Here is a 13637-nt window from a genome sequence, read left to right as displayed (position 1 = left end):
GTGGAGAAGTTGTCATATTAGCAAATAAAAAGAATAATCCTAGGTATCCATCTGGGGATGAGGGGATGAAGAGGTGGCAATATATAGCATAATGTAACATTATTCAACCCTAAAAAACATGATTCCCTTGTATAAACAGTAAAATGGATTGGAATGGAGAATAACAGGTGAAGGGAAGTAAGCCAGGCACAAAAGACAGATACCACATTTATTTATTTACCTCTCATGTGTGGAAATCCAAAACTCCATGTTAGCAGACTAATGATCAATAGATGTGATAAATGGCAAAGGTGAGGAAGTGTTGAGGGAGACAGGACAATGGGAACCAAGCACAGACAGACAGAACGTAAGTTCTGGGGCTCTGCATCATGGAGTGACCACACTCCACAACCATCTCTTACATGTTTGCAAATAACAAGAAGGGAGGAGCTCAAAGCTTGAGAAGACAGAGATGACAAAGTCACAGAAACACAAACATCTACTGAGAATGTGTGTAAACATATTGACATATCAACCCATGTCCCATCAACATATGCAGTGGCTTGTTCCAAACAACAGCATTCATGGTAGTTAGTGGTATTCATAAGAAACATGTATTACAGATATAAACAGATAACAGTGTGGATGGAGTCCAATGTTTAAGATGCACACAGTAAAGGCTCACATGAAGTTATGTGCTTCCATGTGGAGAGAAATGCACTCACAACCTGATCTGTAGCAGAAAATACACATCTGTATTACTTCCTAATTATTGTGACCCAAATAAGAGGGTGTGAGAAGACTTCTGGAATCATGAAAAAGTTCTGCATCTTCATGGAATTGGGCTATGTGAAAGGAAGTATTCTGTAAAACATATTGAATGGTTAAAAAAGAATTCAAACCACTTCCTTAAGTATGGACCTCAAAAAGTATAAAGAAGGATTATTTTCGTTTGGAACCTTGGGCTTACACAGGGACACTTTGCTCAGCCTGGAAAGAGGGGACTGGACCTGCCTGTACTGAATCCACCAGGTTTAAATGAATCCCCAGGGGAGTCTTGGCCCTGGAGGAGATGGGAATGGAGGGGAGGGTGTGGGGGGAAGGTGGGGTGGGGGCAGGAGGTGGGAGGACGGGGGAACCCATGGCTGATGTGTAAAATTAGAACACAAATATAATAAAAAAGGTTTTTTTTAAAAGAAAGATTATTTTCACTGGTTAAGTTTTATTTAACCCAAGCCTTGGCATCTAGCTTGAAAATGTTTTAAGTGTGTTAGAGCACATGGAATGTACATTCAAAGCACATGCTTTAAGCACCAATGAGAAAGTGTAGAGTGTGACCTCCATAGAAGTGGATTATTACTAGGGAGGTCATGTGGAGACACGTCTTCTAAACAGCACAACACACTGCCTTTGCCACTCTAGACATCACATGGCAATGTCTACACTCATGTGCTCACTTTACAGGAGTGAGAGATGGAATGTGAGTGTGTGCACAGAAGCAGATGGTCTGGACAGAACACAGGAAAACATCCATGATTCTGTAGCATGTGTGCTGAAGTTTTTGACTAAATCTGTGTCAACCACATTAATAAATAACATGTTCCACTCAAGTCCACTGCGAACACTTAGAAGCAAGAACAGAATAATTACAATGAATGTCTGAAGCCTGATGAACATAATCTCTCAGCAAAGGGATTAAGGGCTTGTTCAGGGCCTGGGCACAGACAGTGCAGTGACAACCTGTAAAACCTTATAGTATTGTGATGAATAAGGAGTTCCTGTCCTAGGAGACAGAGACACCATCAGGGCTCTTGCTTGTGAACCCGGAAGCTCCTAGAGCAGGAACTGCTAGTGATACTAGACTAGTGCTCAATGCTGGGATTTCCAAGGCCACATTGAGAATGGCTAGCACACTTGAAAGAGCTTTGTTCTTGAAGAAAAAAAAAAACAGTGGGAAGGAGATCAGAAGATCATCATGACTATGAATCTCTGGATTCATAGTCCACAGGCTGGATTAGACACAGGACTTTCACATAGTCTCAGCTCCCTGAAGAGGATGTGCCTTTTCATAGGAAAAGTACTAACTTCACCTGTGCTTCTCACCAAGTGGTACCAATTGCTGCTTCTCATCAGGACCAAACCAGTCATCCCCTGTAGTGTATCATGGAGAAGCCTCAGTATTTGTACTATCTTACAAGGTAAACTATAGAGAGAAGAGGTTGATGGGAACTCAATTTGGGGGCCAAAGACTGCCATTTTGCCTGCATTGGCCACCTGGGGCATGCCATGTACTCGTGCATCCAACAAACAAAATGCACAGATTTTCTGTGGGATAATTTGCATGAATGACAGAGAGGAGAATAGCACTTCTGGAAAACCATAAATCAATAATTATTCTTTTTGTACACACTGTGTTTAGCAAGCAATAGTTTGATGCCTGTCATTCCCACTAGCCTATCAGACTATATTACCGTACTCAGATGTAATACAGCTATCCAGATGGAAGAAGAAATCAGTAAGTTTCCCAAGTGCTCACCCAAAGACAATGTGAAGCATAGAGCTGATATGTGCCCACCCAAGACCTCTTTACATAATTCCATTCTGCTCTTTTTGGAATTTAGTATTGATTGCTAGTGTGCCCATATGTGCCCAAGCAGTCACAGGAGAATCTAGTATCCAGGTGGGGAGGTTGTTATGGGGGATTCACAACAGCCCTACATATCTACATGTAAGCCAAGATCTCAACAAGGCTGACTTGAAAACCTTCAGAAGCTGAGCCTCAACCAGGAGCTAAGCTGATGAGGATCCCTTCCAAAACATGATCTGGAGTGTCTGCATAGCCCATGATCTTTCCAGAAAAAAATTGTTAGAAGAAGCATCTACACTTACAACCCTGGTATCACGGTCCTTTCCTTCTTTGTTTGGCCATTTTCCTGATATTTAAGATCACACAGCAGAAATTGTTTCTTTAGGTGACTCCCAGTCATGCCTGTTGTGATCTGTAGCAGATAAAGCAAGGCTAACACCTACAGAGCTTGGCTGGTGTTTTTAACTCCATGGAAGGTGAAGGTCTTTTTTGTATCTCAACAGTGTACTCTGGACAACAGGGTATGAAAATTTCTCTGTGACATTTTCTCACCATACTTTGTGAATATCATGGTAAAACAAGACAACATTCAAGTCCTATCTATTTATCAGTATAGATTTTAGATTCATCTTAATATGTTGGTTTCTCTTCAAAATTAGTGCTGGTATTGGAAGTGATGAATGAAGAAGTGTTTTGATGTATGGGTGAAAAACAAACATGATAGTAAACTCTGGTCACGATTAGAAGTTAGACACTCTGTCATTTATACAGTGGAGCATGAAAATAAATCTTTATATTATAATCTGTTTTCTGACTCAGCATTCTTTTCTCAAACTTAGGCCCCATTGAGAACATGAGTTGGTGTCCCTCTGTGCTGACATCCAAACACTGAAAATGTCACTTTTATAGGGAAATTTTTGCTTTGGATCTCCACTGTTAACCAGGAAAGCCACACAGTGGAATTTAAGGTTTCACTCACCTTTCAATGTCATAGTGAATTCAGGTAACAGATGGCTTCCACCAAGGAGCACATTACTGACCACAGATTCTCCTTTCTTATAAGCACCAAGTCTTTAGTGTCCCTTTGAAGTCTGTCTTCCTTTGTGTAGAGGTCATTGGTCTTCAGAAATACCTGTGATTTTCTGAGACCAGGGTCAGGTGCTTGTCCTGGTGCCTCCTGGGATAGAAACTGAAGGAGAAAGCTCTGAGGATCAATTAAAGGGAACTTGTGGCTTCATGACCCAAGTTCCCTGAAGACTGGTGTGGAGGACAGTGGTAAAGGGATTCTCAAAGGGTGGGTAGGAGCAGTTGGCCCTCTACACCTCTCTCCTACAACACTCTGCATGCATCTCCCAGAGTGTCATTGGGATTCTCCTGGCCTGTGTGGAAGGTCTCACCATGATAGAAATTGACTCCTCTACCTGTTGAGAGTGCTTATCTGAACTGAACACATACACAATGGGTTTATTCAAGGTGTGTTTTACTTCCTCTGCCCCTTCCTCTTCCTACATTCAACCCTTTCAATATGCTGTTAGGAATTTATGTTCTACCATAAGTAGTGGGCTCCAAAAGGCCTGCTCACACAGCTTTGAGGCAGGGGGAGGGGCTTGATCCTGTCTTTTTTTTCTCTCTTTAGAAAATCAACAGGCAAACACACAAATAAACCTAAATGCACTGTCTTATAAGTACCGTGCACTAACTGATTGCGCCACTGGGGTTGTGGGACCAGGACCTGTCCTTAGTGCATGAGCTGGCTGTTTGAAACCTTGGGCTTACACAGGGACACTTTGCTCAGCCTGGAAGGAGGGGACTGGACCTGCCTGTACTGAATCCATCAGGTTTAAATGAATCCCCAGGGGTGTCTTGGTCCTGGAGGACATGGGAATGGAGGGGAGGGTGTGGGGGGAAGGTGGGGGTGGGGCGGGAGGGGGGAGGACAGGGGAACCCATGACTGATGTGTAAAATTAAAACACATAATAATAATAATAATAATAATAATAATAGTAATAATAAATATAAAAACCAATCAATCAATCAATAAATAAATAAGTGAAAGACAAAAAAATGCTTACAAACATCCATTCATCATTTTTGCTTTCTATCATTTATGAATTTGTCACAGTGGTCATGTATCTGTGAATTTTGGGGGGATTTGGTAACCATTAAATATTCTTGTTAAGCAAATTTTTGCATGAATCATCATGGCAAATATGTATGTTAGTCTCTGACTATACACCTACCTGAAATCTAGGTGCTGAAGGGAGGTTTTAAATGTCAATCACTAGAGAAGAGGCCATAGATACCACTGTTCTATTTACATTTAGCTTTCCATTTCAGGGGCATATCCTGGCATTTTATGGACCCTAAAGTAAATACATTAATAGAAATACTGAAAGATAAATGAAGATATTTTTAAGACCTTGATGAAAATAAATATTTCTTTAAAATAAGATCATAAAGGTAAATTTATAGAAGTGAAAAACTAACTGGCCTGCACTAAAATGGAAAATGTTTGTTAGTGAGAATGAAAATGCTGAGGTATCATAATTTATAATAATAACTAATAATTAATAAATCTCTAAAAAAAACCCTAAATGCAGCATAATAACCACACACGCACACATGCATGCACATACAGACTCCCCCCACCCCCCACCCCCCAAAAAAAGACAAACCACCAATCAGGAACCAAAATATATAAGCAAAAGGTCATTAAAACAAAAAATGTTCTTTCCCGTTCAATATGAGACAAAAAGCCCCTAAAATACCACTGAATTCATTTTGTGTTGCTGGCCATTGGGCCTGCCCTTAACTATGGGCACCAGTGAGGCACCAGTGTGTAGAACTGATTTTTCTTTTGCAAGCAGTTGTCAATTGGAAATAGCTTCTTGGTTAGGCATGAAAGCCTGTGTCTATTTCTTCCTCCTAGTGCTGAGGCCCTATCTAGCTTGAACCTGTGCAATACTTGTACATGCTGCTATAGTTTCTGTGATTTCATATGTGCATCAGTCCTGTTCTGTCTGGAAAAGTTTCTTTGGAGTCATCCATCTCCACTGGCTCTTACAGTCTTTCTGCCTCCTCTTCCTTAATCAAACATTCTTTATTTACCTACAACCTGTTACTTTTAAGTCCTATTTCTGTCCTCATTTCTTATTTTCAATCTCAGAACAAGAATCATCACATAAAAGTCTATCCTGATCCAAAATATCTTGGAGACCTGATTTTGGCTCCGTAGTTGGTTTATACCATGTTGTCATCCTATTCAAGGTGGTGGGGAAGTCACATGGCATGTATCCTTTTTAACCCTAGCAAAGAAGGCTGCCAGCTTGTGGTCGCCTCCTTCTTGATGGGGTCATCAGCCAAGATGGCAGCAAGCCATATGGTTGTTTACTTGATGATGAGATTAGCCAGGATGACTGCAAGCCACATGGTTGTTATTTACTCCAAGGTGAGCCCATTAGGCACATATCCTTTTAAGATTATCTATGCAAAGCTTTTAACTATCAACCCACCATGTTACAAGTTTTAAGTTAACTCTTTTGTTACAGGTTTTACAAGTATTTTAAATCATATCCAATAAACTTACAAATCTTAAGGTTCAGAAAGTTTACACAGTAATTTTACAAATCTTGAGATAAAGCTTATACTTTAGCAAACATTTTAGAGAATTAAATAAAACCAAAAAGAGTATGAGATGAGTAGCAGTAATTGCTATTAGGAATAGTTTATTTATTTATTTATTTTAGCTGTTTTAAAGCACAGAGAGTCTTTTCCTGTGCTGTTTTGTTATGTTCTTTCCCTGTCCCAAAGTCAGGTTGATTGCCTAACACAGGACAGATTTGGGAGAAAACTTTTTAAACAAGTACACTTGGGTCTAGAGAGTGGGAGCTGTAACCTAACTCCAGAGCCAGCCTTTCAATAAAGTAGAACAACATAAAACAATATTTCAGCTGGTAGTGGTGGTGGCGGTGGCAGCGGCGGTGGCGGCAGCGCACGCCTTTAATCCCAGCACTCAGGAGGTAGAGGCAGGCAGATCTCTGTGAGTTTGAGGCCAGCCTGGTCTACAGAGTGAGTTCCAGGAGAGGCGCAAAGCTACACAGAGAAACCCTGTCTCAAAACAAAACAAAACAAAACAAAACAAAAAAACAAAAAAACAAAAACAAAACAAAACAAAAAAAGAAAAACAAACAAACACACACCAATATTTCAGTATTATCCACACCCAAGATACCTGAATCCCTGCAAAAGGGAATCTAGTGACCAGAGGCAGGTATCACAGCAAGAAGAAAATGAAGAATGAAGTGTACTATGAGACTCTGGGCTCATCAGTTACAGAAGTGAGCAGCAGGGAGTGGAGAGGGAGAAAAAGGGAGAGAGAGGGAGAGAGAGGGAGAGAGAGGGAGAGAGAGACAGAGAGAGACAGAGAGAGAGAGACAGAGAGAGAGACAGAGAGAGACAGAGAGAGACAGAGACTCAGAGACTCCTAGGGCAAGATGAGGGGTGGCAAGTGATTACATGGTTAGACACAGAGTGAGCTGCAGGAGGATGCTGAGAGACAAGCTATCTAGTGAGGAGGCAGTCAGGAGTAGCTTAGAGGCCAGGAGATGACGGAGTTGGCCGCTCTGTGGTGGCACCCAAATATGGGAGAGACCACCAACAAGGCTCATTTTCCCGTGTCTACCTGTAACTGGAAAAGGTGAATGGAGGCAGAGAAACACATGCAAGGGACAGAGACAACAAAAATGAAACCAACAAAAATGTGACACAGATCAGTGGTTACCAGGACAAGCCACATCTAGAGGGTGTGCAGTGGCATTCTGCCATGACGCTAAACTCAGGAATTTCTACCCTGTGTCCAGCTTTTTTCCATGAGTCCCCCTATGCCTGGCTTTCTCTTTTGGGCCACCAAACAGCTCCCAAATCATGACATGGAGACTTACTATTAGTTTTGAATGCTGGGCCTAGCTTAGGCTCATTGCTGGCTAACTCTTTTAACTTAAATTAACCTATTTCTCTTTTGCCTTGGGGCTTTTTACTTTTTTTCCCTTCTGTATATCTTACTTTCTGCTTCTTGTGTCTGTCTGTCTGACTGGCTGGCCCCAGGCGAGTTGCCCTCTTTTCTCCTCATTCTCTTCTTCTCCCTTCTTTCATTCTTTTTGAGCCTAGATTTTTCTTCCTATTTATTCTCTCTGTCTGCCAGCCCTGTTTATCCCACTAATGCCTAGCCATTGGCCATTCAGCTTTTTATTAGCCCAATCAGGTGAAACAAATGTAACACACCTTTACATAATTAAACAAACACAGCATAAACAAATGTAACACACTTTTACACAGTTAAAGTAATATTTCACAGCATAAACAAATGTAACATATCTTTACATAGTTAAATATTCCACAACATCTCCCAAATGGCATTCCAGACATACCAGAAACCTGAAACCTAGATTTAATTTTTCTTTTTTTATTCTCTTTTTCATTTTTCTTTATTAAGACATTTTCTACTCACTCTATATACTATCCACAGATCCCCTCTCCTCCCTCCTCCCACCCCCAGCCCTCTTTCCCAAGCCATCCCACATCCCCACACACCTCAAATCGAGGTCTCCCATAGGGAGTCAGCAGAGCCCAGCACACTGAGCCTATGCAGGTCCAAGCCCCTTCCCAAAGCACCAAGGCTATGCAAGGGGTCACACCACAGGCACCAGATTCCAGAAGCCTGCCCATAGACCAAGGACAGGTCCCAATCCCCCTGCCTAGGTGCCCCCAAACAGTTTGAGCCAAACAACCATCTTCTGTATCCAGAGGACCAGGTCCAGTCCCATGGGGGCTCCACAGCCACCAGTCCACAGTTCATGGGCTTCCACTAGTGTGGCCAGTCATCTCTGCACGTCCTCCCGTCATGATCTTGATGTCCCTCGCCTGCGTATCTCTCCTCTCTCTCATCAATTGGATTCCCGGAGCTCAGCCTGGTGCCTGGCCATGGATCTCTGTATCTGCCTCCACCAGTCACTGGACAAAGGCTTTATGAAGACATTTAGGTTATTTGCTAGGCTGGTCACCAGAGTAGACCAGTCCAGGCACCCTCTGGACCACTGCCAGTAGACCAAGGTGGGGTCATCCTTGTGGATTCCTGAGAGCCTCCCCAGAATCCTACCTCTTCCTATTCCAGTGAGTTCCTCATCTATCATGGTATCTTCCTATTTGCCCTCCCACTCTGTCCCTGTTCCAGCTTGACCCTCCCATTTCCCTATGTTCTCATCCCCCACTCCTCGCCCTATGCCACCCCACAACACCCAGTCCACTCATGTAGATCTCATCCACTTCTTCACAGGGTCATCCATGTGTCCCTCCAAGGGTCTTTCCCTGTTAGCTAGCCTCTCTGGAGTTGTGGGTTGCAGTCTGGCCATCCCTACCCTCACATTTAGTATCCACTTATGAGTTAGTATATACTATGTTTGTCCTTCTGAGTCTTGATTACCTCACTCAAGGTGATATTTTCTAGATCCATTCATTTGCCTGCAAATTTCATGATATTGTTTTTTTCACTGCTGAGTAGTACTCCATCATATATATGTGCCATATTTTCTTTATCCATTCTTCAGTTGAGGGGCATCTAGGTTGTTTCCAGGTTCTTGCAATTACAAATAATGCTGATATAAACATAGTTGAGCATGTGTCCTTGTGATAAGATTGAGCATTCCTTGGTTATATGCCCAAGAGTGGTATAACTGGGTCTTGAGGAAGACTTATTTCCAATTTTCTGAGAAACAGCCATACTGATTTCCAGAGTGGTTGTACAAGTTGGCATTCCCACCAACAGTAGAGGAGAGTTCCCCTTGCTCCACATCCTCTCCAACATAAGCTGTCTTCAGTGTTTTTGATCATAGCCATTTTGACAGAAATAAGATGGTATCTCAGAGTTGTTTTCATTTGCATTTCCATGATGACTACGGATGTTGAGCAATTCCTTAAATGCCTTTCAGCCATTTGAGATTCTTCTATTGAGAATTCTCTGTTAAGCTCTATAGCCCATTTCTTAATTGGATTGTTCAGTAATTTGATGTCTAGCTTTTTGAAATCTTTATATATTTTGGAGATCAGCCCTCTGCCAGATGTGGGGTTGGTGAATATCTTTTCCCATTCTGTAGGCTGTCATTTGGTCTTATTGACTGTGTCCTTTGCTCTACAAAAGCTTTTCAGTTTCAGGAGGTCCCATTTATTAATTGTCGCTCTCAGTGTCTGTGCTACTGGTGTTATATTTAGGAAGTGGTCTCCTATGTCAATTCATTCCAGACTACTTCCTCTTTTCTCTTCTATCAAGTTCAGTGAAACTGGATTTATGTTGAGGTCTTTGATCCACTTGGACTTGATTTTTGTGCATGGAGACAGATATGGATCTATTTGCAATCTTCTGCGTGTTGACATCCAGTTATGCCAGCACCATTTGTTGAAGATGCTTTCTTTTTTCCATTGTACAGTTTTGGCTTCTTTGTCAAAAATCATATGTTTGTAGGTGTGTGGATTAAAGTCAGCATCTTCAATTCAATTCCATTGGTCCACATGTTAGTTTTTATGCCAGTACCAAGCTGTTTTTATTACTATAGCTCTATAGTTGAGCTTGAGGTCAGGGATAAATCCATTTGATTGGAAAGTCTTTTCCCAGCCTTTTATTCTGAGGTGGTGTCTGTCTTTGAAGTTGAGGTGTGTTTCTTGTATGCAGCAAATGGATGGATCTTGTTTTCATATCCATTCTGTTAGCCTGTGACTTTTTATAGGTGAATTGAGACCATTGATATTGATGGATATTAATGATCAGTTATTGTTAATTCCTGTTATTTTTTGGTGGTAGTGTTGTATGTTTCCCTTCTTTGGTATTTGTTGGTATGGGACTATCTATTGCCTATGTTTTCATGGGTGTATCTTACTTCCTTAGGTTGGATTTTTCTTTCAAGTGCTTTCTGTAGGGCTGGATTTGTGGAGAGATATTGTTTAAATATGGTTTATTATGGAATATTTTGTTTACTCCATCTATGTTGATTGAGAGTTTTGCTGGGTTTAATAGTCTGGGTTGGCATACATGGTCTCTTAGTATCTGCATAACATCTGTCCGGGACCTTCTGGCTTTAAGAGTCTCTGCTGAGAAGTCAGGTGTTATTCTTATGGGTCTGCCTTTATATGTTACTTTGCCTTTTTCCTTTGCAGCTCTTAACATTTTTCTTTATTCTGTATGTTTAGTGGTTTGATTATTATGTGGCAAGGGGACTTTTTTTGAATCCAGCTTATTTGGTGTTCTGTAACCTTCTTGTATTTTTATAGGTATTTCCTTCCTTAGATTGGGAAAGTTTTCTTCTATGATTTTGTTGAATATATTTTCTGTGCCTTTGAGTTGGTATTCTTCTCCTTCTTTTATCCCTATTATTCTTAGGTTTGGTCTTTTCATGGTGTCCCAAATTTCTTGGACATTTTGGGTCATGACTTTGTTGGTTTTAGTGTTTTCTTTGACTGATGAATCTACTTCTTCTACCGTATCTTCAACTCCACAGATCTGCTCTTCAATCTCTTGCATTCTGTTGGTTATACTTGCATCTATAGTTCTTGTTCATTTACTCAGATTTTCCATTTCCAGCATTACCTCAGTTTGTGTCTTCTTTATTGACTCCATTTCAGTTTTGAAATCTTGAACTGTTTCCCTCACTTGTTTAATTGCTTTCTCTTGGCTTTCAAGGGATTTATTGATTTCTTCCCATTTTTTGTTTGACTTTTCCTCGATTTCTTTAAGAGAATTTTTTCATTTCCTCTTTTAAGACCTCTAATATCTTCTTAAAGTCATTTTTATGGTATATATCTTCTGTTTCTTCTGTGTTGGGATGTTCAGGTCCTGCTGATGTAGGTTCTGATGGAGCCATATTGGTTTTTATGTTATTGACTGTATTTTTGCACTGGCATCTACCTGTCTCTTTCTCCACTTGGAGCAAGCAATGTCTGTATCTGAGGGAGCCTCTCTTGGTCTGACTGATACTCTTGATCCAGTGGGAGCTCTTGGTCTAATTGATGCTGATGGATATTTTGTCTTAGGGAGCAGCTCTTAGTCCAACTGGCACTGGTGGGCTCTGACTCAGTGAGTAGCTGCAGTCTTACTGTGTGGTAGATGGTGGTAGTCTGACCTGTGTGCAGGATGTCTGCCTGACAACTGGCCTCTTAGTCCAGTTGGGTGCTGGCAGGCTCTGTCTCAGGGAACAGTTGCAGTCTCAGAGGGTGGGTGGGATTTGGGGGAGGTGGGGCTTGGGTTACAGGGTTTGATGGGGGATGGTGGTAGTCTGTCTTGTGTACAGGAGATCTGCCTGCCAACTGGCCTGAACCTGGAAATGCAATGGGTAGTGGTGTAGGGGCACAGGGTTGTGCCCCTGGGCCCAAAGCCTAGGGGCTGGGGTGTTCGGGTATGAGGACTCACCTCTGAGTCCAGATGGGTGCTGGCCAACATTGTCCATTGTCAACTTTCAATATTAATGACCTCTATTCCCAATAAAAAGGCACAGACTAACAGACTGAATTAGAAAACAGGGTTCATCTTTCTGCTGCATCCAAGAAACACACATCATCATCAAAAATAGAAGCACCTCAGGGTAAAATAACAAAGAGGTTCCAAACAAATGGATCAAAGAAGCAAGCAGGGGTAGCCATTATTATATCTGAAAAATAGACCACACAAAAAACTAATCAGAAGAGACAGGGAAGAACACTACATACTCATCAAAGGGAAAATCCATCAAGAAGTTACTGCAATTCTAAACACTTATACACCAAATTTAAGGACATACAAATTCATGAAAGAAAAACTATTACAGCTAAAATCACATATTGACATTCACACAGTGACACTGGGTGAATTCAGCACACCACTCTTATCAATAAACAGATCATTCGGACAAAGACTAAGCAGAGAAGTGCTGTAGCTAAAATGATATCATCAATCAATTAGACCTAGCAGATATTTACAAAACATTTTACCCAAACAAAAATAATACACCTTTTTCTCTGTACCTCCTGGAACTTTCTCCAAAATCGACCACATACTATGCCACAAAGCAAGTCTCAACAGATACAAGAAAATTATAATAACACCTTATATTTTATTTGACCAGCATGAATTAAAACTGAATATCAACAACAACAGAAACAACAGAAAGATTACAATCTCATAAAACCTGAACAACTCACTTCTGAATGAAAAGTGTGTCAAGACTGAAATTAAGATAGATATTAGAAACTTTCTGGAATTGAATGAAAGTGAAAACACAACATACCCCAAACTATGGGACACAATAAAGTGGTTCTAAGAGGCAATTCATAGCACTAAGTGCTTACATAAAAATAATTGGAGAGATATCATATTAGCAATTTATTGGCATGCCTGAAACCTCTAGACAAAAAGAAAACAAACAGCCAAAGGGAGTAGATGGCAAGAAAATAATCAGACTCAGAGTTGAAATCAATAAAATGGAAATAGTGACAACAGCAACAACAACAAAAATATAGACAGTCAATGCAAAGATTTTCTTTGAGAAAATCAGTAAGATTGATAAACCCTTAGCCCAATTAGCAAAGACAGACAGACAGACAGACGGACGGATGGACGGACACACACACACACACACACACACACACACACAGAGAGAGAGAGAGAGAGAGAGAGAGAGAGAGAGAGAGAGAGAGAGAGAGAGAATCCATATTAATACAACTGTAGGGAAAAAAGGAGGCATCAAGACAGATATTGCAGAAATCCAGAAAGTCAAAAGGATATACTTTCAAAATCTGTACTTTATCAAACTATTTCTAAAAGAAATTGATAAATTTCTGGATATATATGACCTACCAAAGTTGAATAAAGAGCTGATAAGCAATTTAAACAAATCCATAACCCTTAGTGAAATAGAAGCAGTAATTAAGTCTCCCAACTGAAAACAGCCATTCAGAACAGAATTCTACCAAAATTTCAAAGAAGAATTAGCACTAATATTTCTCAATTATTTCACAAAATAGAAACTGAAGGAACATTTCCTAATTCTTTTTA

Source organism: Onychomys torridus, chromosome 1, assembly GCF_903995425.1.
Source record: "Onychomys torridus chromosome 1, mOncTor1.1, whole genome shotgun sequence".
NCBI lineage: Eukaryota > Metazoa > Chordata > Mammalia > Rodentia > Cricetidae > Onychomys > Onychomys torridus.
This window is presented reverse-complemented; position numbering follows the sequence as displayed.